This window comes from Octopus bimaculoides, chromosome 14, assembly GCF_046866305.1.
Source record: "Octopus bimaculoides isolate indiv1 chromosome 14, ASM4686630v1, whole genome shotgun sequence".
Classification (NCBI taxonomy): Eukaryota; Metazoa; Mollusca; class Cephalopoda; order Octopoda; family Octopodidae; genus Octopus; species Octopus bimaculoides.
In genome coordinates, this window is record NC_142941.1 from 32,545,051 (window position 1) to 32,570,689 (window position 25,639).

General features: G+C 39.1%; 1 protein-coding gene across 1 annotated transcript in view; it reads left to right on the plus strand.

Annotated features, from left to right (window-relative positions):
- Positions 1-280: 280 nt before the first annotated feature.
- LOC106874061 (uncharacterized) overlaps positions 281-25,639 on the plus strand; it is a 35,340-nt gene continuing 9,981 nt past the window's right edge. Inside the window, exon 1 of the mRNA XM_014921638.3 lies at positions 281-440. The gene's annotated coding sequence lies outside the window, so the exon portion shown is untranslated. The remainder of the gene's footprint in view (positions 441-25,639) is intronic.

Sequence of the window (25,639 nt, forward strand, 5' to 3'; positions counted from 1 at the left end):
AAATATCAGTCATGGAGTGTGATCGATTTAAATATACCGACATAAGCGAATAGAATTATAATAAAGGAATCACAAGTGACTTGCGATTGTTCGTCTTCGATTAAATTTTTTTTTAATATACACAGTGAAGAACGTAATCCTCCACAGAGATGGGCATGACCGGAACGTCTTTGATTATATGCTTGATCAATCAGCTGTAATGCTCAGCACTAAAATAAATAACAAAAGGATGTTAAAATATTTGAAAGAAAAACAATTAACTCCCTTCTATGTGAGTCGTAACTAAGCGAATGTATAATTTGGTTCACACAGTGCATTAGTACAGTCTTCTAGGCTATTTGCTTGCATGGCAAACTGAACGTGCCACTGTTAGGTTGTTGTAGTCAGTGCGTGTGTGTGTGTATGTGTGGCCCGCCTCTCCTGGCTGTAACACACGGAAGGTAGGTGTTTACCACGACCAAGTTCTCTTACTCTTTCTCTCTCTCTCACACATTATTAGCTCTTACTGAGAACGGGACGTCGAAGATGAGGATGATGATGATATTTAAAGGAGTGTAGGAGGCAAAGAGGGTCGGTTGGTTGGGCGGACGGCTGATTGTCAGTAAAGAAGTGTATTTATCAATCGACGAGCTAGGTGCGATTGCTGTATGTATGCGGGTGTGTTTATGTTTATGTATTTCTGCGACGAAGGGGTGCATATGTGTGTGTGTGTGTGTTAATGTGTCTCAGAGAGGGAGAGATTGTGTATGAATGCATGCTTAATATGTGTATTTGAAGGAGGGAATGTAAATGTGTGTTCGTAACTGTAAAGTGTATCTGTACATTGATTGTATAAGTAAAGACATAGGGAGTGTGTATATATGTCAGACGAAAAGGCGTCAAATGTATTGAGGGAGTAAAAAAAATGTGTATATGTGTGCGTATAATAAAAATACAAAATTGACTTTAATTATTTATATTTTCTTTGGCATTAAACAGCACGTTCAAATTGTTCCGATTACATTTTAATATTGAGATCACAATTTCTCTTCCGCTTTCAAGCTTTTGTAATTGCTCGGAAAATTTTCACTTTGGTACAGAATAAAACAGTTACATTTTTGTCAATTAGCATGCTTTGTGTGTATATGTTCGATGGGATATAATTATACTCAAAAACACTTCTGTGTGCGTGTTTGTGAACGTCTAATTATAACAATCTAACAATCCTGTAAGAGGTCCGATATATATATATATGCAAACACAACTTTCCGGGGAGTAATACCTAAAGCAGTAATAATGAAACTGTATAAAGTGAAGTTGAAGTCGGAAGATATAACTTTCTAAGTACTGATATTGTCTCGATTTTATGATCCATCATCCTTCTTCCATAGTCGCTGACCCACAGTTACATTTTATTTATATTAATTAGTTGCTTAACCCCCAGTTTAGCGCTAACTGAGCAGAGATATTATCAAAGTCGTTCCAAACGCGACCAAACCTTATATTTAAGAGGTATCTAGAACTATCCTTTCCTGTGATCTCAGGAAGGTTCGGCTGCTATTTCAAGCAAGTCAAACAACCGCGTAAAGTTGCCCTCATTAACTCGTCCAATTAGTTCTTGTTTATTTAAACTTTAATTAGGAGACGTTCCAGTTGTAACCGATCTATCTTTTTTTGTATATCTAGGACAAATTTATTCCAATATGTCCTTTACGACAGTTAGGGCGTGATTTGAGGTAGATTTGACTGCTTTTTCATGCAAATCAAACGATGTCAGAGGCTCCTCGGTTCGACAACCTTAGGTGTGCGATGTGCAGGACCAATACACACGCACACGCGTGCGCGCATAAACACATAAACACACACATAAACGAACACGCACGTATGCATTACATTTCCCAAGCGCTACAGGTTAGAACAATTCTGATATATATATATATATATATATAACCCTAAACACTGAGTGTACGTATTCTTTACTTTCGCCTATATATATATATATATATATATATATATAAGTAACGTTCCATATATCGTTTCTTGAAATATCCGGATGCTTGTTGCTGTGACATGTTTGTGCTCCAGATATCATTTCGAGAAATATTCGAATGTTTCTTAAATACTTTAGAAAATGTCTTTGAAACTGCAACAAATGAATATTGTATATGTTTATTATTTAAGAGAAAAAATCCCAAACAGTATTTGAATGAAATATGCCTTGCGAAGAAAGCAATGGAAAAAAAAAACAACATAAAATAAAAGACTGCTCGGTTGGTGTCCTATAAACATTTATGTATTTATATAACAGTGTCTTTTACCAAAACCGCTAGTCAACTAAGTTTTGAGTGAAATTTGGGGGACAGAAAGTCTTTGGAAACCTGTCGAAAGGCTTCCATAGACTTTCCCTCCTTGTATTTAGGTGGTAGACTTAATCCAAAGCCTACTTGTAACACACCATCACCACCGGACCTTTAGGGGTCGGGCGAGGGGAGCTTTTGTGGAGTCAGACTGCAATAATTCAAACTACATCTCTGGTCTGAGGAGGACTTCATTGCGTAGACCCACCAGTTGTAGATGTAAAAAATGTTCTTGAGCTTGCCTGTCCTCTTCTGGTTTATATCACTTAATAAAGTCGGAAATTGTTTGAATCTTATACATACATACATCGTACACCTTCGTTTTCATTTTACTCTAGACCAATATTCAGCTGAAATTTGAATGGAGACTTTTTTTCTTTTCTTTCTTTGTCATGGCATCTGAACTGTGGCCTAGTGGTTAGGATGTTGCAAGATTGTGGTTTCGATTCTCGGACCAGGCGGTGCATTATGTTCCTGAGCAAAACAATTCGTTTTATGTTGCTCCAGTTCACTTAGCTGTAAATGCGACGAGCTGGCGTCCCGTTCGGAAGGGAACGTTGTGATTTCATTCGTTTATATGCTATGGATATCGGGTAACCGGCCCTATGAGTTCTAGGACTCGAGACAGTAATGTCCATGGGTTTATGATGATGATGATGAACACTGAGAGTTGATTTTTCTCAGATCTACTCTGATTCAGCTAATTTGTGACTATGCAACCATGATTGTTCTTTCTTATCTAAAAATAGCTATCCTTATTTTTAATGATGTAGGGTGACATTTGGTTGCTATTTCTAATTTTTTGAGCAACCACATAGAGGCTCCTTCGTTATCTCGGTATACTGATATTAACGACTTTAAATTAATTTGAATCATTCTTTCTAAAGAACTCAAATCTAGTTTTCGTATAATGATCACAATCACAATTAAGTTTCAGTTTTATTGCGCCTTATTTAGCCTTCATTTAGTTGTAACTGATCAATGACGTCCCAGCCTTGTCCGTCTAAATTTTGTCTATGAAGTACTATTGTCTAATCTCTCTCCCCCTCCCCTCCCCTCCCTTCCCCATCCCCTCCCCATCCCCTCCCCCTCCCCTCCCCTCCCCTCCCTTCCCCATCCCCTCCCTTCCCATCCCCTCCCCTCCCTTCCCCTCTGTCTGTCTGTCTGTCTCTGCCTGTCTGCCTGTCTTTCTCTCTCTCTCTCTCTCTTAAGACAGTACGATGTGATTTTATAGAAATATCCTACTATTTCTAGCAGCACGAGCGGCATCATAGGTGTTCCCTTGTTGGTTTATATTATCAGTAGCGGTAGTAAACTAGGAGTAAACCGTAACTGTTAACATCTGATACATGGGTTCGATGACTACCTGGATAGTTTTATTCGCTTTGATATTGATTGTGTATATTGTAGCAAAAGGGATCCTCTATGTGGTCTCTCGGACTGTTAGAAATAGCAGTTAAGTTCTGTCAAATCACACCGTCATTTTATCAGAAGAAAAAAAAAGAAACGTTTTTATCTTTTATCTTTTACTTGTTTCAGTCATTGGACTGTGGCCATGCTGGAGGATGGCCTTGGAGGGTTTAGTCAAACAAATCACCTCCAGTACTTATTTTCTTTTTAAGACTGACACTTATTCTATCGGTCTCGTATGTCGAACCGCTAGATTACTGTTCGTAAACAAACCAACACTTGTTGCCAAGTGGTGGCAGTGGGTGAGGGACAAATACAGACGCGCACGCAAGACACTTACCCAAGGTGCCATGCAGTAGGACTGAACCCAAAACCATGTGATTGCAAAGTAAGCTTAACAACAGTCATACATATAGCTTAAACGATATTTTCGAAGACAAATAAAAACAAAATTTGGATGTTCTGGGTTCCATCCCACTGCGATAGATGCAGGCACAGCTGTGTGGTAAGAAGCTTGCTTCCCAACCACATGGTTCTGAGTTCAGTCCTACTGTGTGGCACTTTAAGCAAATTAGAGATGGGAACGATGATTTCCCTTTGCAAATACTGATCACGCACAGACAGTGTATCGTTAGCCAGCTGAAGGAGATGTCTTCCTGGGGCTATAAACTACAGTAGCATCGTCCCATATGGGTCAGCCACATTTAGGTGGCAAATATACTTCACGATATATATAAACGCTTAGTTTTAGAATGGTAGCAGCTGATGAAGGAAATATTTTCTATGTGGCCTGTGTGTTTTCTGTACTCTGTTTATCATTTTGTCTACGTTTTGTTTGCAACGTCCTTTACCCAGATATGCATCTATATATACAGGTAGATGTAGGTATGTACATACATGTACATATATATGCATATACTCATTTATTATTTGTATTTTATATATATATATATATATATATATATATATACATACAGGGTTGGCTCCCCTGTCAGCATTTATCTACACTCTTCTTACAGCATTAAGTGTATTTCATCTCTTTTTTCTAGCAATGTAGGTGTATTGGCACCTTTAGTCACATTCAGTGATGATTGAATTCCCTTCTTTATGGTATCTCATTGCACTTACCTGTTTATATTAAATTTTATATACACATTAGCATTCCGCTAAGTTGTCCATAATTTTTATGGTAAATGCATATATATTGATGGGTGGAATTAGCCAAACATGTGCCATTTGAGCAGTCCTCACTGAAGATGTTTACAGAAGAGACAGAACCAAACGTCTAGTCTGAGGATTTTTGATTCGGCATGAGGTGGTTGGCTCTCCTGTCAGCATGTATCTGTGCTCTTCCTACAGCATTAAGAGTATTTTAACTTTTATTTCTAGCAATGTAGGTGCATCAGCACCCTTAGTCACACTTGGTGACAATTGAATTTTTTCTTTATGGCATTTCATTGTGCTTAGCTGTTTATATTAATTAATTATGGTTGGCGTTAGGAAGGGCATCCAGCTGTAGAAACTCTGCCAAATCAGATTGGAGCCTGGTGTAGCCATCTGGTTTCACCAGTCCTCAGTCAAATCGTCCAACCCATGCTAGCATGGAAAGCGGACGTTAAACGATGAGGATGATGATATATATCATCATCATCATCATCATCATCATCGTTTAACGTCCGCTTTCCATGCTAGCATGGGTTGGACGATTTGACTGAGGACTGGTGAAACCGGATGGCAACACCAGGCTCCAATCTAATTTGGCAGAGTTTCTACAGCTGGATGCCCTTCCTAACGCCAACCACTCAGAGAGTGTAGTGGGTGCTTTTACGTGTCACCCGCACGAAAACGGCCACGCTCGAAATGGTGTCTTTTATGTGCCACCCGCACAAGCCAGTCCAGGGGCACTGGCAACGATCTCGCTTGAAAATCCTACGGGAGCCAGTCAGGCGGTACTGGCAACGGCCACGCTCAAAATGGTGCATCTCATGTGCCACCCACACAAGAGCCAGTCCAGGGGCACTGGCAACGATCTTACTTGGCTTGCTGGGTCTTCTCACGCACAGCACATTTCCAAAGGTCTCGGTCAGTAGTCATCGCCTCGGTGAGGCCCAATGTACGAAGGTCTTGCCTCACCACCTCAGCCCAGGTCTTCCTGGGCCTACCTCTTCCACGGGTTCCCTCAACTGTTAGGGTGTGGCACTTTTTCACGCAGCTATCCTCATCCACTCTCACCACATGTCCATACCAGCTCAATCGTCTCTCTTGCACACCACAACTGATGCTTCTAATGTTCAGCTTTTCTCTCAAGATACTTACACTCTGACGGGTATTCACATTGACATTACACATCCAACGGAGAATACTGGCTTCATTCCTTGCGAGCTTACGTATGTCCTCAGCAGTTACAGCCCATGTTTCACTGCCATGTAGCATGGCTGTTCGTACGCATGCGTCATACAGTCTGCCTTTTACTCTGAGTGAGAGTCCCTTTGTCGCCAGCAGGGGTAAGAGCTCTCTAAACAGCCCAGGCTATTCTTATTCTAGCAGCTACACTTTCAGCGCACCCACCCCCACTACTAACTTGGTCGCCCAGATAGCGGAAGCTATCGACTACCTCTAGTTTTTCACCCTGGAATGAGATAGAAGTTGTTTCCTGTTTGTTTACAGTCTTTATTGCACCTGAACATCTGCCACAAACAAAAACTAACCTCCTAGTTAACCTGCCTTTGATGTTGCTGCACCTCTTATGTGTCCATAGCTTGCACCGGGTACATCTTATAGAGTTACTACCTACTCCTTTTCTACATACTGAGCAGGGCCATCTACCTGAAGGGGTTTGTGTTTTATCTACCTTCCTACTTATTAGGATTTTGGTTTTAGCTAGGTTGACTCTAAGGCCCTTCAATTCTAGACCTTGCTTCCACACCTGAAACTTCTCCTCTAGTTCTGATAGTGACTCCGCAATTAGGTCATCAGCATAGAGGAGCTCCCAGGGGCAACCTGTCTTGAACTCCTCTGTGATTGCCTGGAGGACTATGATAAATAAGAGGGGGCTGAGGACGGAACCTTGGTGGACCCCTACCTCTACCCGGAATTCATTGCTGTACTCATTTCCAACCCTCACCTTACTGGCAGCATCTCTGTACATGGCTGGCACAGCTCTCACTAACCATTCTTCTATCCCAAGTTTCCTCATTGACCACCAGATAAGGGATCGGGGAACCCTGTCAAAGGCTTTCTCCATGTCAACGAAAGCCAGGTACAGAGGTTTATCCTTAGCTAGGTATTTCTCCTGCAGCTGTCTCACTAGAAATAAGGCATCAGCAGTGCTTTTACCTGGCATGAACCCAAACTGCATCTCATCTAAATTGATTCGCTCCCTAATTAGTTGGGCTATGACCCTCTCTGTAACTTTCATAACCTGATCTAACAGCTTGATGCCTCTGTAATTATTTGTATCTAAAGCGTCACCTTTACCTTTGTAGCAGTTGACTATGATGCTGCTACACCAGTCATTGGGTATGACTCCTTCGTGTATCACCTGGTTCGTAATACGGGTGACTAGGCTATAGCCAACACTGCCAGATATTTTGAGCATCTCTGCAGTGATTCCTGATGGGCCGGGGGCTTTCCCGGTCTTCATACTCTTAATTGCTTTATCTACCCCGGTACTATCAACTCAGATAGCTGGTCCCTCTATTGGGTCGACATACGGCAGGCTCTCTTCCTCCCATTCATTCTCTTTATTAAGCAATCTATCATAGTGGCATCTCCAGACCTCTTTCTTTGCATCCTCATTTAGTGCAAGCGTACCATCATCCATGCGAACACATTTCTCTCCTACAACATCACTATTCTCTCTCCTACACTGTCTTGCAACACGAAATACCTCGAGTCTTTGGTCCTCACGGCGCAGAACATTGGCAAATCTTTTCTTATCTACTTCCCCTCTGGCTAAATAAACCTGTCGCCTAGCCTCCCTTCTGGCACATTGGTACAATTCCCTGCTACCACCGTTCTTCCAGTCCTTCCAAGCCTGTTTCTTTTGTCTAATAGCCCTGTCTACCTCCTTGTTCCACCACCACGTTACTCTGGGTCGAGAGGGGACCTTACACCACCCACAGATCTGGTCGGTGGCTTTCAACAGGTTGTCCCGCAGAAATCTCCAATTGTCTTCCACGTTGTATGATGCTATATCCCCTTCTATTTCGTTAAATGCTTCAAGTAACTTGTCTCTAAGTCTCTGTCCATTTTCAGGGTCTTTAAGCTTCCACACCCTTCTCCTCCAAGCCGGTCTAATTCTGGGCACCCATTTTGCCTTGATCCCAAAGTCGCTAACTACTAATCTATGTTGTGGGGTACATTCTTCGCCAGGGTAGGTTTTGGCATTTATAAGCTGCCCTCTTTCCCTATTTCTGGCGAGGATGTAGTCGATTTGGCTAGAGTGTCTGCCGGAGCGATAGGTGACTAGGTGACTGGCAGGTTTCCTGAAGTTGGTATTGCAGACCATAAGATCGGTTGCATCACAGAACTCCAGCAGTCTGGTTCCCTCCTCGTTACGGGAACCGAAGCCATAGCCTCCATGTATGCCATGGAAGCCTCCAGCACGACGTCCGACATGACCATTGAAGTCTCCAGCCACAAAGAGAAGGTCCCTGTCACTCGTCGACGAGGTAGTTTGCAAGAGGATGTCATAGAATTGGTCTTTCAGACCATCTGGTAGCCCCGGTTGAGGTGCATAGGCTGAGATGACAGTAGCTAATCTATGATGAAGCACTAGTCTAATCTTAAGTACTCTGTCACTTACTCTAACGACCTCGATTACCTTATCCACCCATTTCTCCGCTAGAAGTATTCCTACGCCCCCGACCCCGTCAGTGTTCCCTGCCCAGAAAATCTTGTACCTGTGTTCTTTGCCTGTGAGGAACCTCGCAGAACCTCCTCTCCATCTTACTTCCTGGATGCAGCACATATCTACACGTCTCCATATATATATATATAACATTGGTTAATGCAGTGCAATCACCTAGAGGTTTTGAGTTCAATCCCAGGCAAGGTACTAAGGTAATTAAAAAAAATAACAACTGAAGGAAAAAATGTCATGGATACAGAGAGCGGAATGAGAACAGTGCACCTTTGTGAATCAAATAAAGGGCTAGATTTGAAATTCTGATACAAAAATCAAGTTCACATAATTTAAAATTCCTCATCTAACAAATATAGAACTGTAATAAATTGTTATTTCTCTCCCTCTTTCCCCCCTCTCTCTCAAGTTGAGTATCCAGTCAGCTGTGCCAAATTGCCAGTTTCTGAACAGTCACACATACTCACCTTATTCTGATTGTATCACTGCATCCATTCCAGCTGAGCACTAAACACTATGCTCAGTTTTTCCCCTCCAGAACATTGCTTCTCTGGAATTCACTTCTTGTCCATGTTTTTCTCACAGCCACTGACTAAAAACTGTTAGCAGTCCTATGAAGACCTTAGGTACTGAGCTTTTCTCCAAATTAATCCAGTGAAAAACAAATCGAAATAATTCTTGTTTCTTTTGCATGGGAGTGGCTGTGTGGTAAGTAGCTTGCTTACCAACCACATGGTTCCGGGTTCAGTCCCACTGCGTGGCACCTTGGGAAAGTGTCTTCTACTATAGCCTCGGCCGACCAAAGCCTTGTGAGTGGATTTGGAAGATGGAAACTGAAAGAAGCCCATCGTATCTATGTATATATATATTATATGTATGTGTGTCTGTGTTTGTCCCACCCCCACCATCGCTTGACAACTGATGCTGGTATGTTTACGTCCCCGTAACTTAGCGGTTCAGCAAAAGAGACCGATAGAATAAGTACTAGGCTTCCAAAGAATAAGTCCTGGGGTCGATTTTCTCGACTAAAGGCGGTGCTCCAGCATGGCCGCAGTCAAATGACTGAAACAAGTAAAAGTGTAAAAGAGTATATTCTTCTCTTCTTTTATTGGTTTCATTCATCAAGCTACTGTTATGCTGTCACAGCCTTCAGCGGTTTTAATTGATCATATCAGCTTTTGTACTTATTGCATTTTTGTACGTGTTTATTGATATCTGTTTGTTGGACTGCTATATTACAGTTTGTCTACACTGGTAAACATGAACATATATTTACATACAAATGCATACACACATTCATACACACTTTCATACATGCACTCACACATATATAACCTGCTTTACACAGTTTCTGCCTACCGAATTCCATTCCCCACTCAAGGCTATAAAATGTATGCATGCAATCACATATGCATGCATGCATGCACACACACACACACACACATTTAAGCTCGTAGGTGCAAAAATAGTACTCGAATACTAAAGGTTGAGTAAAATATTATTTTATTGAAGCTGAAAAGAGTTTCAGATAGCCGATCATCAGACAGTCATGAGTATTTAGAACAATGCATTGTTCTGAATATGCACCATGACTGTCTGATGATTGGTTATGTGAAACTCAGAGTAATAATTTTGTGAAGTTTTTCAGCTTCAATAAAATACTATATGCATGCATAGACACACACACACACGAATGCATGCATACACACAAACACACACACACACACACACACACACACACACACACAGACTGTCTTTCTTTTTTACTTGCTGGATCTAGAAGAGAGGGCAATGCTCCTGACCTTTGCAAGTCTTCCAAAGCTGGTGAAATTGCTGCTGTTAATGTTTTAATATCTCTTACATTTAGGGTTCAAGTCCAGTGTTTCTGTTCTTTTCTGATTTCTGGTACTAGAATGTGTAGTTCAAATTGTTTGGGTGTTGATACTTCAAACTTGTCCTACAATATTTCCATATAGATTTCGTTTCCCATGACTGTTTTTTCCGTAAATCTTTTCTTAAGCTAATGTGTTTTGTATTTGACATTTTTTTTTCTTTTACTAGGAATGTCATTCTTTCAATTTGTTTAATTATTACACCATCCTCTCAGCTTTCTTTACCATATCTATAGGTTTAAAAAAAAAAACTTTGTCACCTAACTTGAGGAATTTTGAAGTATTTTTGTTGTTCGCGTTTCTTTATTTTCACTTGGTATCAGCTTATCAAAAACGGATCTGATCTTTCTACCAAATATTAATTTTGCAGGTGACATTCCTGACAGTGTATTCTGATTAGGTATACTCTTAGAAATTGTTGGAGTGAAAAATCGTCCATCACTTCATTGTTTGCCTTTTTCAATACCCTCTTGAAAGTGTCAACAAGAGGCTCTGCTTGTTCATTTGACCTAGGATGATAGGGCAGAGTGGTGACATGTTTGATGATGAACACTTTGCAAAATTTTCTGAACTCATCTGATGTGAATTGAGTTCCATTATCAGATACAATGGTATTCAGAATACTATACCTGGCAAACAATTTGTGTAAGAGGCTTATTGTAACTGCAGACGTTGGCTTTTAACATTTATGCACTTCTGGCCACTTTGAAAAACTATCCACCACAACAAGGTAGTATGAACCCTCAAGTTGACCTGTGTAATCAATATGCCGTCTGGCCCATGAAACATCTGCTTTTGACCACAGTTGCCATTTTGTGGTAGGTAATTTTGCAGCTAAGGCACATCCTGTGCATACTTTCACCAATTCTTCAATGCCATGCTCCATTGTTGGCCAATATCCATAGCTTCTCATTAATGATTTTATTCTCAAAATCCCTGGGTGACTCGTGAAATTCCTTTAATAATCGCTTTTGTAGTGTGACTGGCACTATGACTCTTTGTGCATACATCAACACATTGTCTCATTAGGAAATGGTTTGCATTTGTGTTGCACATATTTTTACCTCTTTTAGTCTTCAATATTTCTTTCATTTTTATAATAAAGTTATTGTTTTCCAATTTCAATTTTATGTCTTGTAAAGTCACTGGCAGTTCACAAATAATGTTACACAAAACCTTTTTAATTTCATTTTCTGCTTGTAAAGTGACAATCATGGTATCTTCAAATTGTTCCGCATTTTTTAAAATCAGTCTTGATAGACAATCCGCATGACCTAGTTTCTTAGATGATATATATTTCATCTTGAAATCATAGTTTAATAATATTGTACCCCTATTAGCAGTATGGGTAGGAATTCCTTTTTTCCACCCCAAAATCAATAATAACGGATGGTGATCATTCTGTAGGCGAAAACTTCGACCATGTAAAACTCTGTGAAATTTTTTCATGGCAAAAATGATTACTAGAGCCTCTTTTTCGATTTGACTATAATTTTTTTCTACTGATATCAAAGAACATGAGGCATGAACCACCACCTTCATGTTACCATCTTTATATTTATGTAGTATTACAGCTCCTTTACCATACTCACAAGTGTTTGAAGCTACAACAATCTCTGGTGCAGGATCGAAGTGTGTTAACAACAAATCAGATATTAGTATTTTCTTTATTTTGTCAAATGTCTTTTGGCAATTTTCCGAACAATTCTATTTCATATCTTTTTTCAACTAATTAGTCAGTGGAACCCTCACCTTATTTATATTTGGAATATAATTTGGTAATAGTCTGCCAAATTCTAAAAATGTTTGTAAGGTCATTATATTAGTAAGAGGGGTCATATTTTTAATTGTTTTTGCTCTCAACGGGTCTGGTTGATGTCCATTTCTGTCAATGATTTGTCCTAAATATCTTATTTTCAGCAAGAAAAATTCACACTTTTCTTCACTCAAAGTAAAGCTGTAATCCCTAATTTCTTCAAGTACATATTTTATGTCTTCTATGTGTTGATCCCTGGATTTGCTTTTATTGTGTATATCATCCAGATATGGAATTGCAAATTCACAGTTCACTAACATTGCATCTGTTGAAAAATCGCTGGCGTGACTTTTAAGCCAAATGGTAGCCTGTTGTATTCATATAGTTGTTTATGTTTGTTAATTGTTTGGTATTTAGAGCATTCATCATCTACTCTAATTTGTAGGTATGCATCAGAGAGATCCAATTTAGAAAATATTTTGCCACTGTTTAATTTCACAAAAATATCTCTGGAGTAGGTAGTGGATAGTGGCACATTTTAAGACATTCATTTAAACCAGTGGAAAAATCAAATAACACTCTGATTTTATTATTCTTTTTCTTAATGTACACAGTTGGTGCTGCCCATTCAGAGTATTCCACTTTTTGGATAACTCCAATTTTTTCTAGTCTTTCTAACTCTAAATTTATCTGTTCTAATGCTGCAAATGGTACCATTCGTTTTTGTTTAAATGTCGGTATGGCATTTTCTTGTATTTGAAACTGTGCCTTCATTTTGGTATACAGACCTAATTTATCAGACAGAACTTCAGGAAAAATATAAAAAAAATTTTTTTCCAATTTGTCTGATGACTTTTTTGTACTGGAGGTAAAACCTTTTACATTTTTACTGAGAAAGTTTATGGGGATGTCCCATAAATTGAATAATTCCATCCAGTCAGCACCAAACAAGTTTGTTGTATCATTTAACACAAAAACTTTAGTCTTTAAGGTTTTTTTCATGAAATGTAATGTTACTTATCAATTCGCCCTTAAAATATAATTTTTTTCCTGAAACACCATGGGGCAATTTTCAAGATTTCATTTAATTTAGGTCCCCCCAATCTTTTTCCATGTATGTATGTTAATTATTTAGATGTCACTACCTGTATCCAATTGTAACTTTACATTTGTGTTATTAATTTTTAGATACACAAATTTTCTTTGAAGCTTGTTTGTATTTTTTGTCACTGAAAGCGAAATCGTCATGGCACCTGTGCTCAGCGTCGCCTTCCTGGCACTTGTAAAGACATTCGAGTGAGATCGTTGCCAGTACCGCTGGACTGGCTCCTGTGCAGGTGGCACGTAAAATACACCATTTTGAGCATGGCCGTTGCCAGTACTGCCTGACTGGCCTTCGTGCCGGTGGCATGTAAAAGCACCCACTACACTCTCAGAGTGGTTGGCGTTAGGAAGGGCATCCAGCTGTAGAAACTCTACCAAATCAGATTGGAGCTTGGTGCAGCCATCCGGTTCACCAGTCCTCAGTCAAATCGTCCAACCCATGCTAGCATGGAAAGCAGACGTTAAACGATGATGATGATGATAATCCGTTTATGTGATTTTTTCTGTTGAACTGTTTTTTAGGTTCTGTCCTACAATGCAACTTTTTATGGCCTATTTTACCACACATGTAGCATTTTATATTTTTAAACTCACAGTTATTTTTTAAATGTAGACCACTGCACTCATAACATAGATTCAGTCTTGATATTTTTCTGTCTAGTTTCTTATTCATTACTGGTCGACATGCTTGAATCTAAGAAAAATCTTTCTCTTCAGTTTTATTTGCATCATGTCATAGATTAATAATCTTCTGGCATTCTTCTGCTACTGCTTGCAGAGTTAAATTTTTTGGTCCTGTTCTAATTTTGTCAATATCTGAGAACATATATCTGTATCTTTATTTGCAGTAAGCCCTTGAACAAAGATTAAACACTTGAACATGTCCGGGGTCAACTCATTCAATTTGAATTTCTCATACTCTGTTAACCACTCTGGCATAAGTGACAAAATCTTCATCTTTTTTTACCAAGTTTAACCCTTTAGTGTTCAGATTTATCTGTCAAATGTAATGCTTATTTGTTCACATTATTTTGAATTATTCAGGTTCAAGAGGTGTGTCCACAATATTTGCTTGTAACTTTGTTAATTCTTTTACGTACAGATTTGAAATTTTGCCAGTGGGTGCTTATATACCAGTGGTTTATGGTTATATACCAGTGGTTTATAGTAATTTTAGCTGATCTTTCTGATTAAATTTGACTTTGCACAGGAAAATTTAATTAACAGGTGTAAAAGCAATATGGATAAACACTAAAATTGAAATTCTTAATGCATCTTATCTGTTTGATTTGTTACTAAAATTATCCCAGATGTCAGCCACCAACAATTTTGCCATTTTCAAGATTAGGTACATTAATTGAATTAATTAAAATACAGGTATAATCGGTACAAAATTTTATTCTTTCTCTATATTTCATTCAAGCATTTTCATTGAAAATAAAGTACAAAACTCTTTTACTAGTCAATATACCATTGGCTATGTACTCTTATACCATTTAATGAATACATTTACATAACAGAATGCCTCTAATAAAAAAAGCTCAGTAACAGGTGAGACAAAGGTGAATACATGTGTGTGACATACTGAAGATTAGTATGTATTTCTCACTTTCACATATTATTTGTAATAAAATGAAAAGAATATATGATAGTTGTTGTACTTGGGGATGGTCATGTTGCCAGTTTAGCCAATAAAAACACACGCACTGTATATTTATAATGTAATATAAAGCTGAAGCAAATTAACACCAAATATACAGTGCGTGTGTTTTTATTGGCTAAACTGGCAATATGACCATCCCCAAGTACAACAACATCTGTTTCAACACACGATTTCACATCAAAAATCTTGCAAAACAAATATGTAAACGGAATATATGATAGTATTACTATCAAACAACAAAATATAGTTATGCCATATTTCTATCATGAAACTATCTAAAGCACTCTTTACACAAGGGCGCTTTGCAAAACGAACACATATATGAGGCCTCAGCCTGATATCTTTTCGCAGTTTTTCTTTTTTTGCAGTGAACACAGTCTGCAAACTTTTTTCCTTCAGTGTATTTTTACCTCTTTATGAAAGTCAATAATTTCTCTGTTGACATCCACCTCAGTTAATTTTGCTTTTCTCCCAATTCTGTGCTTTCTGGAAGAGAAAACTTCATGTAACTGAGCTACAATGTCAACCTAAAATTTCAAATGGTCATAATCCTTTGCTGGCAGAGGTACCTTGTGGCTTTTTACATAAACAATATATGAATTAACTATAGTTAGACATAATGCTGGAGATATATGGATCACCATACCTTATATCAGGACTCCAGTAGTTCCACAGTCAAGGAAGCTGCTTGATATCAAACATAATGTTTATAGTAAAAAAAGCTTGCATTTCCACAGTATCAGTTGGCTGCTATAGTGGATTGGGTCTTCCACGAATAGAAATTATGTGTTGAGCATATTTATTTGTTTCCTCCACAACAGTTTCAAAAAAAACTTTTTGGTAAAAATAAAAATAAATAGTCCAATGGTTGAGCATCGGAAGGTAGACTGTGTTGTGGACTAGTCTTTTCTGTGAAATTGGGAATTGTGATTGATGTAGTAATCTTCAACCATGTTGCTGTAATGTTTCTAGTATCATTTTCATCACTTTCATTTTTTATCACTTTCGTTATCAAAATCTTCCTTGTTCAATGAAGATTCATAAATATCAATATCAGATTTGTCCGAAGACAAATCACTGTTGTTTCTTTTTATATTTTGTACATCATTAAAAGTAAAACCTTCAAAGTCGGAATCACTACTTGCTGTTGTCATATCGTTAAAAACTGAGATATACACTTATCTTCAGATGTTAAAAAACCAAGAAGTCTCAAAAGTTTCACAGTATTTTTACTTGAATAAAGGCAGGGAAGGCTTTATCTTGAATTATCTCAAAGCTACAAGAATTCAGAAACGTGATTTGTTTAGTTTTTTAGTGATTTCATAGAGGAATCAGATACAGCCAGATTTGGCTGGTTCAAACAAATAAAGGGGAATTATTTTCAGTTGGTTTTGTCCAGTCTGAACACTAAATGTCCAGTCTGAACACTAAATGTCCAGTCTGAACATTTCCAGCAAGTATTGAACAGGGAACTTCTTTCCCTGAAAATTTTCGATAAAATGTTAATTGTTTCATTGAAACAAATCTCACCTGGCTTCTTCAGCAGAATATAGTTACTATATTTTTCATGTTCAGCAGGGGATGACTTTTTTCTTGTCGCACTTTTTTTCTTGTTGAACCAATTTTTGAAGATTTCTTTGTATCTACGAAAATATGCAGAGAAGGTAGTACCTTCTGGTTTAACACTGGGCAGGTGGTCGGAATCCTTCCATAACAGAAAGATGTAGCATAACAGTTAGTGTAAAGCTGGGCGGCGGGATTGGATTCAACAAGGGTAACAAGAAAAGGGGGAGATGAATAGGGCAAGAATGCCTGAGTGGAGATGGCATGAGGTCAGCCAGCTCCAAGAAGCAGAAGCCAGTGTACTTCTGTTGACATCAATGATTTTTTGGTGTATCTCCATGTAGACATCAGTCTCTTTCAGTGGACCATGACATAGCAATAATACTGACTAACATCTATATAATTATCTATATACTAACATTTATATTATTAAACCATAATAGTTTGTAACATAGACATGAGAACAACATATTTTGTGGAATGCAGAAAGGGAGGTTTGTAGTGTGTTATATTTTTTGCCCCCCCCCCCCCCCCCCGTGTTTTACTAGTATGACACTTGCTAGGGCGAATGGTCATGTCAAGCTTTGTGAGATTTGAAATTACACTGTAATATTAACTGTCTTGGTTATATGTACAGACATGTGAGTGTTTACAAATGTGTCTTTCATGTCATCATCATCATCATCATCATCATCACACTCATTTCTTCATGCTTGCATGGGTTGGACAAGTCTTCTCCAGCACAATGCTTCATTACTTGTTACAATCCTTTGTTATTATTTCTTTCATGAGGTTTAGCCTTTTGAGATTACCCTTCATTACTTCTTCCTATCTATGTCTTCTTTAGTCTACTTCCTCAGATTCCATCTGTTTGGATCAATTTGACACATCTTGACATAACTAGTACCTTCTGTATGCATCACTTTGTCATACCAGTATTCTTTCTTGTGTGATACTTCTGATTCCTTTTATACCTAGTTTTCTCTCAGCTCATTTGTGACCCATTGTTCACACATGCTGACATTAAACATTTAGCAGAGCATACCTCATTTCTTTCCAGTCCTAAATCCTCTGCATTCAATGCCCATATCTCACTACTATGCAACATCACAAACAGCATATAATCTGTCCTTCACTTGGAAAAACAATCCTTACTTTACCAGTAGAGGTCTCTCTTCATTTCAGAACTTTTCTCATCCTATTCCTTACTCAGGCTGTTATGTTTTTAGTGAAACCCCCTCATCTCCTGATCAGGTTACCTTGGTAAAAGAAAGTATTAACAACTTCTAAGAAACTTTCTGAGCATAGGAAATAGTTTATTTCACTGGAATTCTCACAACTAATTAATTCTGTGTGCATGCTGCTTACAAAGTCTGTGGCTGTATATACTATATTATTCCATCACCATATCACCTGTCTGGTTGGAACTTTGTATTAGTTGCATGTCAGGTTTGTAGCAAGTTATACAGAAACTTCCAGATAGTCTCTATGTTATAAGTTTCTATCTCTCTCTTTTTCTCATAATCACACCTCCTAGTACTTCTCTAAGCCTATATCAGTTAAGGGGATTTTTCAGCTTCCATATCTTCCTTCATTGATTGCCTTGTGTTTCTTAGTCAGGACTGATCTTAACCTAGGCACGCTGATCACTGGTGGTCCTAGTCTTATACTAGAGTTACTGATCAGTGTATGGAGCAATATATTCTTCAGCACAGAAGAATTGTGTACACACACCCAGTTCCTATCCTGTTTTCTGATGACTAAAAAGTCTATCCGGCTTGCACGTTTGTCTAATTGGGAGGTGATTGGATGTCTAGCCAGTTTTCTGAACTTAATGTTGCAAACATTATGTCATTTGTGACATGATCATTTTGTTAAACCATATCTATAGCCACCATGTGTGCTAGAAAATTTTTTAGTATTGCTCAATATGTCCATTACTGTCACCAGCTGTGATGATGAGGTTGCTGTCACTCATTGTCAAAGTAGTCTGCAAGAGGGCTTTTTGTTTATCTGTCAGTCCTGATTGTAGTTCATATCAGACAACTAAAGTTCTGCAGCAGCATGTATGTGGATAAATTATGAATAAATTCATATATATATGTTTAATAAACACATATCAGATTCACTATGTAAATAAAACATGCAGATGAAACTAAGAACAACTGCTCAACTAGTTTTGATTGGTTATTGCCATCTTGTCAAGAGTATCTAATTGTGCTTATCCCATAGAGGGAGGAAGCAGCTTAAACTCTTTGTAATTAAATACTATGTGTAATCAATACATATAAAACAAAGGATGTCTGTGTGTGTGTAGTACGTATGCATTTCTACAGTTTTCAACCGATTTTCACCAAACTTTACACACACATTACTTACATGCCAAGGATGGTCATGCACTATAACATTTTGCCCAGAGGTCCTGCGTAAAGTGAGAAACCAGGAAAAACGGTGTTTTACGCAGGTTTTTCTCTAAAAACTTCTGCAGTTTTCAACCAATTCTTTCCCTTTTCTCTCTCTGTTTATTTCTCTCTTCTCTCTCTTTTTCTCATTCTCTGTTTCTCTTGTTTACACATATTCTCTCACCCTCTGTAATAGTTCCTCTTTTTTTAGTTTGTGTCTGTTTCTTTCACTCTCTCTCTTTAACTCACTCACACACTTACTAACTTCTTTCTACAAATTGAGTTCCATGTATTTCAATCAGTCGTGCGTAAAAATCTCTGTTGTTTTTGTATGCTCTCCCTGAAAAATAGTTTAGTTATGTTCACCTAGTGTGTTTAAATTCAGTTTTGCCACATCTGCCTAAAAATTTACTTCAGTGTATTTCAATTTTGCTGTGCGTAAATATCTTTGTCTTTACAGTATTTGTATGTTCTCCCTGCAACATTACTTATTTAAAATTTTTTTGCACTCCCTCTATTTAAATACCCTATTTATATTTCTCCCTCTAACGCAAAACATTGTGTGTGCTGTCGTGCATATGTACGTATGTCTACTATGGGCCACATACATCCGATAAGCCTTTATTACTAACCAATGAGATTTCAACCATGCTACTGAGTGGTCATGCGTTAGAAAAAGCTATCCTAAAGTGGCTCAAGTTTTTTTACTCAAACTATTTTCTTCTAGAGCTTTATACACTCAACGGGGTTTGTAAGTTCTGTCTACAAATTGACTTCCTTGTATTTAAATTAGTCATGCGTAAAAATCTCTGCTGTTACGGTTTTTGTATGTTCTCCCGGAAAAATAATTTAGTTATTTTTAATTTTTGTTTACCCAGTGTGTTTAAATTCAGTTTTGTCACATATACCTCAAAATTGACTTCAGTGTATTTTGATTTTGTCATGCATATCTTTGCCTTTATGGTATTTGTATGTTCTCTCAACAAAGGATGTCTGTGTATGTAGTATGTATACATTTCTACAGTTTTCAACCAGTTTTTATCAAACTTTACACATACATTACAAGGATGATCATGCACTATAACCTTTTGCCCAGAGCTCCTGCTTCAAGCAAGAAACCATGAAAAACAGTGTTTTACACGGGTTTTTCTCTAAAAGCTTCTGCAGTTTTCAACTGATTTTCTCCATTTTCTCTCTCTAAATTGTTTGCACTCTGTGCATTTATATTTACTTTTGCCACATCTGCATTTTATAATTGAAGCTTCTAAACTCTGAGATAATGCCACTTAAGAAAAGAGCCCGTATTGGTTGCAAAACCACTGCAGCAAAGACATTGAAGAGAAGGAGAGCAAATAATCCTCACATGAGACTGGACAAAGACATTCACAAAATGCTGCTTGCACAGCCACAGCAAGAGCCATGGAAAGCGGGAAGCAGCGTAGGAGGGTATGAAGAAAGGCTGGTCAAGATGTTGATGGACATCCTGGCAATTACCTTGGGAGAGTTTACACAGTCCATCCCAGTCAACAGGAGTGTTTCCAGGATCTGAAAACCTAGTCATTAGACTAGGTAGGTAGAATATACCGGGAGGCCTGCTTCAAGCACGGGTTGCTAGAAGATGAGGCATAATATCAGGCAATGCCGGCAGAAGCCCTTGCATCAAAGTCCCCCAAAAGTCTCAGGGCATTGTTTGCAGTGATATTGCAAACATGTATGTTATGTGATCCCAGGTGTAATAAAATTTTCATTTTATATCTTCCATCAAAGATCAGCTAAATTAAGAATTTGTCGTCTGTCTGTCTCTCTCTCTCTCACTCTCTCTCTCTCTCTCTTCTCTCTCTCTCTCTCTCTCTCTCTCTCTCTCTCTCTCTCTCTATATCTATATATATATATATATATATATATATTATAATGGGGGAGGCCTGTTTATGGTGTTATCCTGGGTTTCTCGCTCATAAGGGGTTTGGCCTTATGGTGTATCTTCAGACCCCAAACACTGCTGGCCTAAGACCTCTTCAAAATATGGAGGGGGAAATGCCTTACTATAAAGGTAAACACTAGGTGATTATCTCCCTTTGCCATTAGCCATCTTGCACTCACCAAAGAACCATGAGGGTAAACAATTGACTCTCTTTGGCCTTGGCTATTGGCTTCTGGCTGTGGCGTCACCTTGCAGATTCCAAAACACCAGCAGGATTCTTCTAAAATGCAAACATGGCCTGAAAATCTCCATCCTGGAGGTTAGGATGAAAATTTTTGGGTCATTATTATTATTATTTACAGAATTGTAAATTTGGCACCACTTATCAAATCATTGCAGAAAATGCATATGATTGTTTGTTCATAAAAACAACACTATGAAATTATCATGCTTAAATCTGATGGGAAGAGGCAAGTGGGCACGTTAGTATAATGCTAGCACGCTTGTCACAAGTCTCACTTGTACGCAAAACCCACTTTTTTCCATTGAGGGCTTATATGCCCCAATATTAAACTATATTCTTTAGTCAATACAGCAGGACTCCTTTTTAGCTTTAAGCTTATAATATATATATATATATATATATATATATATATATATATATATATAAACATACAAACACATATGCACACACAATGGACATCAGTTTTCATCTACCAAATCCACTTGTAAGGCTTTGGTTGACCTAGGGCTATAGTATAAGAGAGCCAAAGTGCCCCACAGTGGGACTGAACCCCAAACCATGTTGTTGCGAAGCAAGCGACTTTACCACACAACCATGCCTATATGCATATATGTAGCGCATTTTGCTTGTGCTCTTTAGGTTGTGTAACATTTACTTCGCATTTATCATGAAGACAAATGTCATTTCTCTAAGCACTATTTTATGTATTTTGAGTTCTTTTGTGGAGATATTTCAGAGGCAAACTTAGTGGAAATCTATTGTTCCTGCTGCTGGCATATGAAATGAATACTGTATGTGTGTGTGTGTGTAAGAGAGAGAGAGAGAGAGTGAGTATGTGTGCGTGTGAAGGCATGTGGTCAGATGGTTAGGATGTTGAGCACATGATCATAAAGTAGTGGTCTTGATTTCTGAACCAATCAGTGCATTGTATCTTTGACCAAGGCACTTCACTCTGTTCTAATCTACTGAGGTGAACAGCCCAGTGCTAATGCAACCCTCTCTTCCTCCAGCTGTCACTTCCCAGATGGTCCACTAGATCAGAGTTTAGGGAGCCAAGTCACACTCACTTGTAAGTGATGGCTGTGTTATATGTATATATATGTGTGTATATATATATATATATATATATATATATATATATGCTACCGCTCCGGCAGACACTCTAGCCAAATCGACTACATCCTCGCCAGAAATAGGGAAAGAGGGCGGCTTATAAATGCCAAAACCTACCCAGGCGAAGAATGTACCCCACAACATAGATTAGTAGTTAGCGACTTTGGGATCAAGGCAAAATGGGTGCCCAGAATTAGACTGGCTTGGAGGAGAAGGGTGTGGAAGCTTAAAGACCCTGAAAATGGACAGAGACTTAGAGACAAGTTACTTGAAGCATTTAACGAAATAGAAGGGGATATAGCATCATACAACGTGGAAGACAATTGGAGATTTCTGCGGGACAACCTGTTGAAAGCCACCGACCAGATTTGTGGGTGGTGTAAGGTCCCCTCCAGACCCAGAGTAACGTGGTGGTGGAACAAGGGGGTAGACAGGGCTATTAGACAAAAGAAACAGGCTTGGAAGGACTGGAAGAACGGTGGTAGCAGGGAATTGTACCAATGTGCCAGAAGGGAGGCTAGGCGACAGGTTTATTTAGCCAGAGGGGAAGCAGATAAGAAAAGATTTGCCAATGTTCTGCGCCGTGAGGACCAAAGACTCGAGGTATTTCGTGTTGCAAGACAGTGTAGGAGAGAGAATAGTGATGTTGTAGGAGAGAAATGTGTTCGCATGGATGATGGTACGCTTGCACTAAATGAGGATGCAAAGAAAGAGGTCTGGAGATGCCACTACGATAGATTTCTTAATAAAGAGAATGAATGGGAGGAAGAGAGCCTGCCGTATGTCGACCCAATAGAGGGACCAGCTATCCGAGTTGATAGTACCGGGGTAGATAAAGCAATTAAGAGTATGAAGACCGGGAAAGCCCCCGGCCCATCAGGAATCACTGCAGAAATGCTCAAAATATCTGGCAGTGTTGGCTATAGCCTAGTCACCCGTATTACGAACCAGGTGATACACGAAGGAGTCATACCCAATGACTGGTGTAGCAGCATCATAGTCAACTGCTACAAAGGTAAAGGTAACGCTTTAGATACAAATAATTACAGAGGCATCAAGCTGTTAGATCAGGTTATGAAAGTTACAGAGAGGGTCATAGCCCAACTAATTAGGGAGCGAATCAACTTAGATGAGATGCAGTTTGGGTTTGTGCCAGGTAAAAGCACTACTGATGCCTTATTTCTAGTGAGACAGCTGCCGGAGAAATACCTAGCTAAGGATAAACCTCTGTACCTGGCTTTCGTTGACATGGAGAAAGCCTTTGACAGGGTCCCCCGATCCCTTATCTGGTGGTCAATGAGGAAACTTGGGATAGAAGAATGGTTAGTGAGAGCTGTGCGAGCCATGTACAGAGATGCTGCCAGTAAGGTGAGGGTTGGAAATGAGTACAGCAATGAATTCCGGGTAGAGGTAGGGGTCCACCAAGGTTCCGTCCTCAGCCCCCTCTTATTTATCATAGTCCTCCAGGCAATCACAGAGGAGTTCAAGACAGGTTGCCCTTGGGAGCTCCTCTATGCTGATGACCTAATTGCGGAGTCACTATCAGAACTAGAGGAGAAGTTTCAGGTGTGGAAGCAAGGTCTAGAATTGAAGGGCCTTAGAGTCAACCCAGCTAAAACCAAAATCCTAATAAGTAGGAAGGTAGATAAAACACAAACCCCTTCAGGTAGATGGCCCTGCTCAGTATGTAGAAAAGGAGTAGGTAGTAACTCTATAAGATGTACCCGGTGCAAGCTATGGACACATAAGAGGTGCAGCAACATCAAAGGCAGGTTAACTAGGAAGTTAGTTTTTGTTTGTGGTAGATGTTCAGGTGCAATAAAGACTGTAAACAAACAGGAAACAACTTCTATCTCATTCCAGGGTGAAAAACTAGAGGTAGTCGATAGCTTCCGCTATCTGGGCGACCAAGTTAGTAGTGGGGGTGGGTGCGCTGAAAGTGTAGCTGCTAGAATAAGAATAGCCTGGGCAGTTTAGAGAGCTCTTACCCCTGCTGGCGACAAAGGGACTCTCACTCAGAGTAAAAGGCAGACTGTATGACGCATGCGTACGAACAGCCATGCTACATGGCAGTGAAACATGGGCTGTAACTGCTGAGGACATACGTAAGCTCGCAAGGAATGAAGCCAGTATGCTCCATTGGATGTGTAATGTCAATGTGAATACCCGTCAGAGTGTAAGTATCTTGAGAGAAAAGCTGAACATTAGAAGCATCAGTTGTGGTGTGCAAGAGAGACGATTGAGCTGGTATGGACATGTGGCGAGAGTGGATGAGGATAGCTGCGTGAAAAAGTGCCACACTCTAACAGTTGAGGGAACCCGTGGAAGAGGTAGGCCCAGGAAGACCTGGGCTGAGGTGGTGAGGCAAGACCTTCGTACATTGGGCCTCACCGAGGCGATGACTACTGACCGAGACCTTTGGAAATGTGCTGTGCGTGAGAAGACCCGGCAAGCCAAGTAAGATCATTGCCAGTGCCCCTGGACTGGCTCTTGTGTGGGTGGCACATAAGATGCACCATTTTGAGCGTGGCTGTTGCCAGTACCGCCTGACTGGCTCCCGTAGGATTTTCGAGTGAGATCGTTGCCAGTGCCCCTGGACTGGCTTGTGCGGGTGGCACATAAAAGACACCATTTCGAGCGTGGCCGTTTTCGTGCGGGTGACACGTAAAAGCACCCACTACACTCTCTGAGTGGTTGGCGTTAGGAAGGGCATCCAGCTGTAGAAACTCTGCCAAATTAGATTGGAGCCTGGTGTTGCCATCCGGTTTCACCAGTCCTCAGTCAAATCGTCCAACCCATGCTAGCATGGAAAGCGGACGTTAAACGATGATGATGATGATGATGATATATATATATATATATATATAAGAATTTAAGGATTGGAGAAAACGCATGTTATAATTGCATACTTTATTCCTACATGTTTCAAAGGATTACAACCTGTGTGATCCATAGGGATCTTTGATCTTAAAATTGTAACCTTCTCATCAGGGAAAGCATGGGAATCATCTTAAACGTAAGACATTATGACCTTTTAAGATGATTCCCATGCTTTCCCTGATGCGAAGGTTACAATTTTAAGATCAAAGATCCCTATGGATCACACAGGTTGTAATCCTTTGAAACATATGTAGGAATAAAGTATGCAATTATAACATGCGTTTTCTCCAATCCTTAAATTCTTAAATATACTCAAATACCCAAAATTTCAAGGAGTTCCTGCCTTAAAAACAGGAACTAAACCACAGTTATTTTGTGTTCTTTGCTACATTTGGTTTCTATTAACCCATTTATTCTATCAGAAGAATTTTTATTCATTAAGATAGAAGAAATACACATAATTATATATATATATATATATATAATTATGT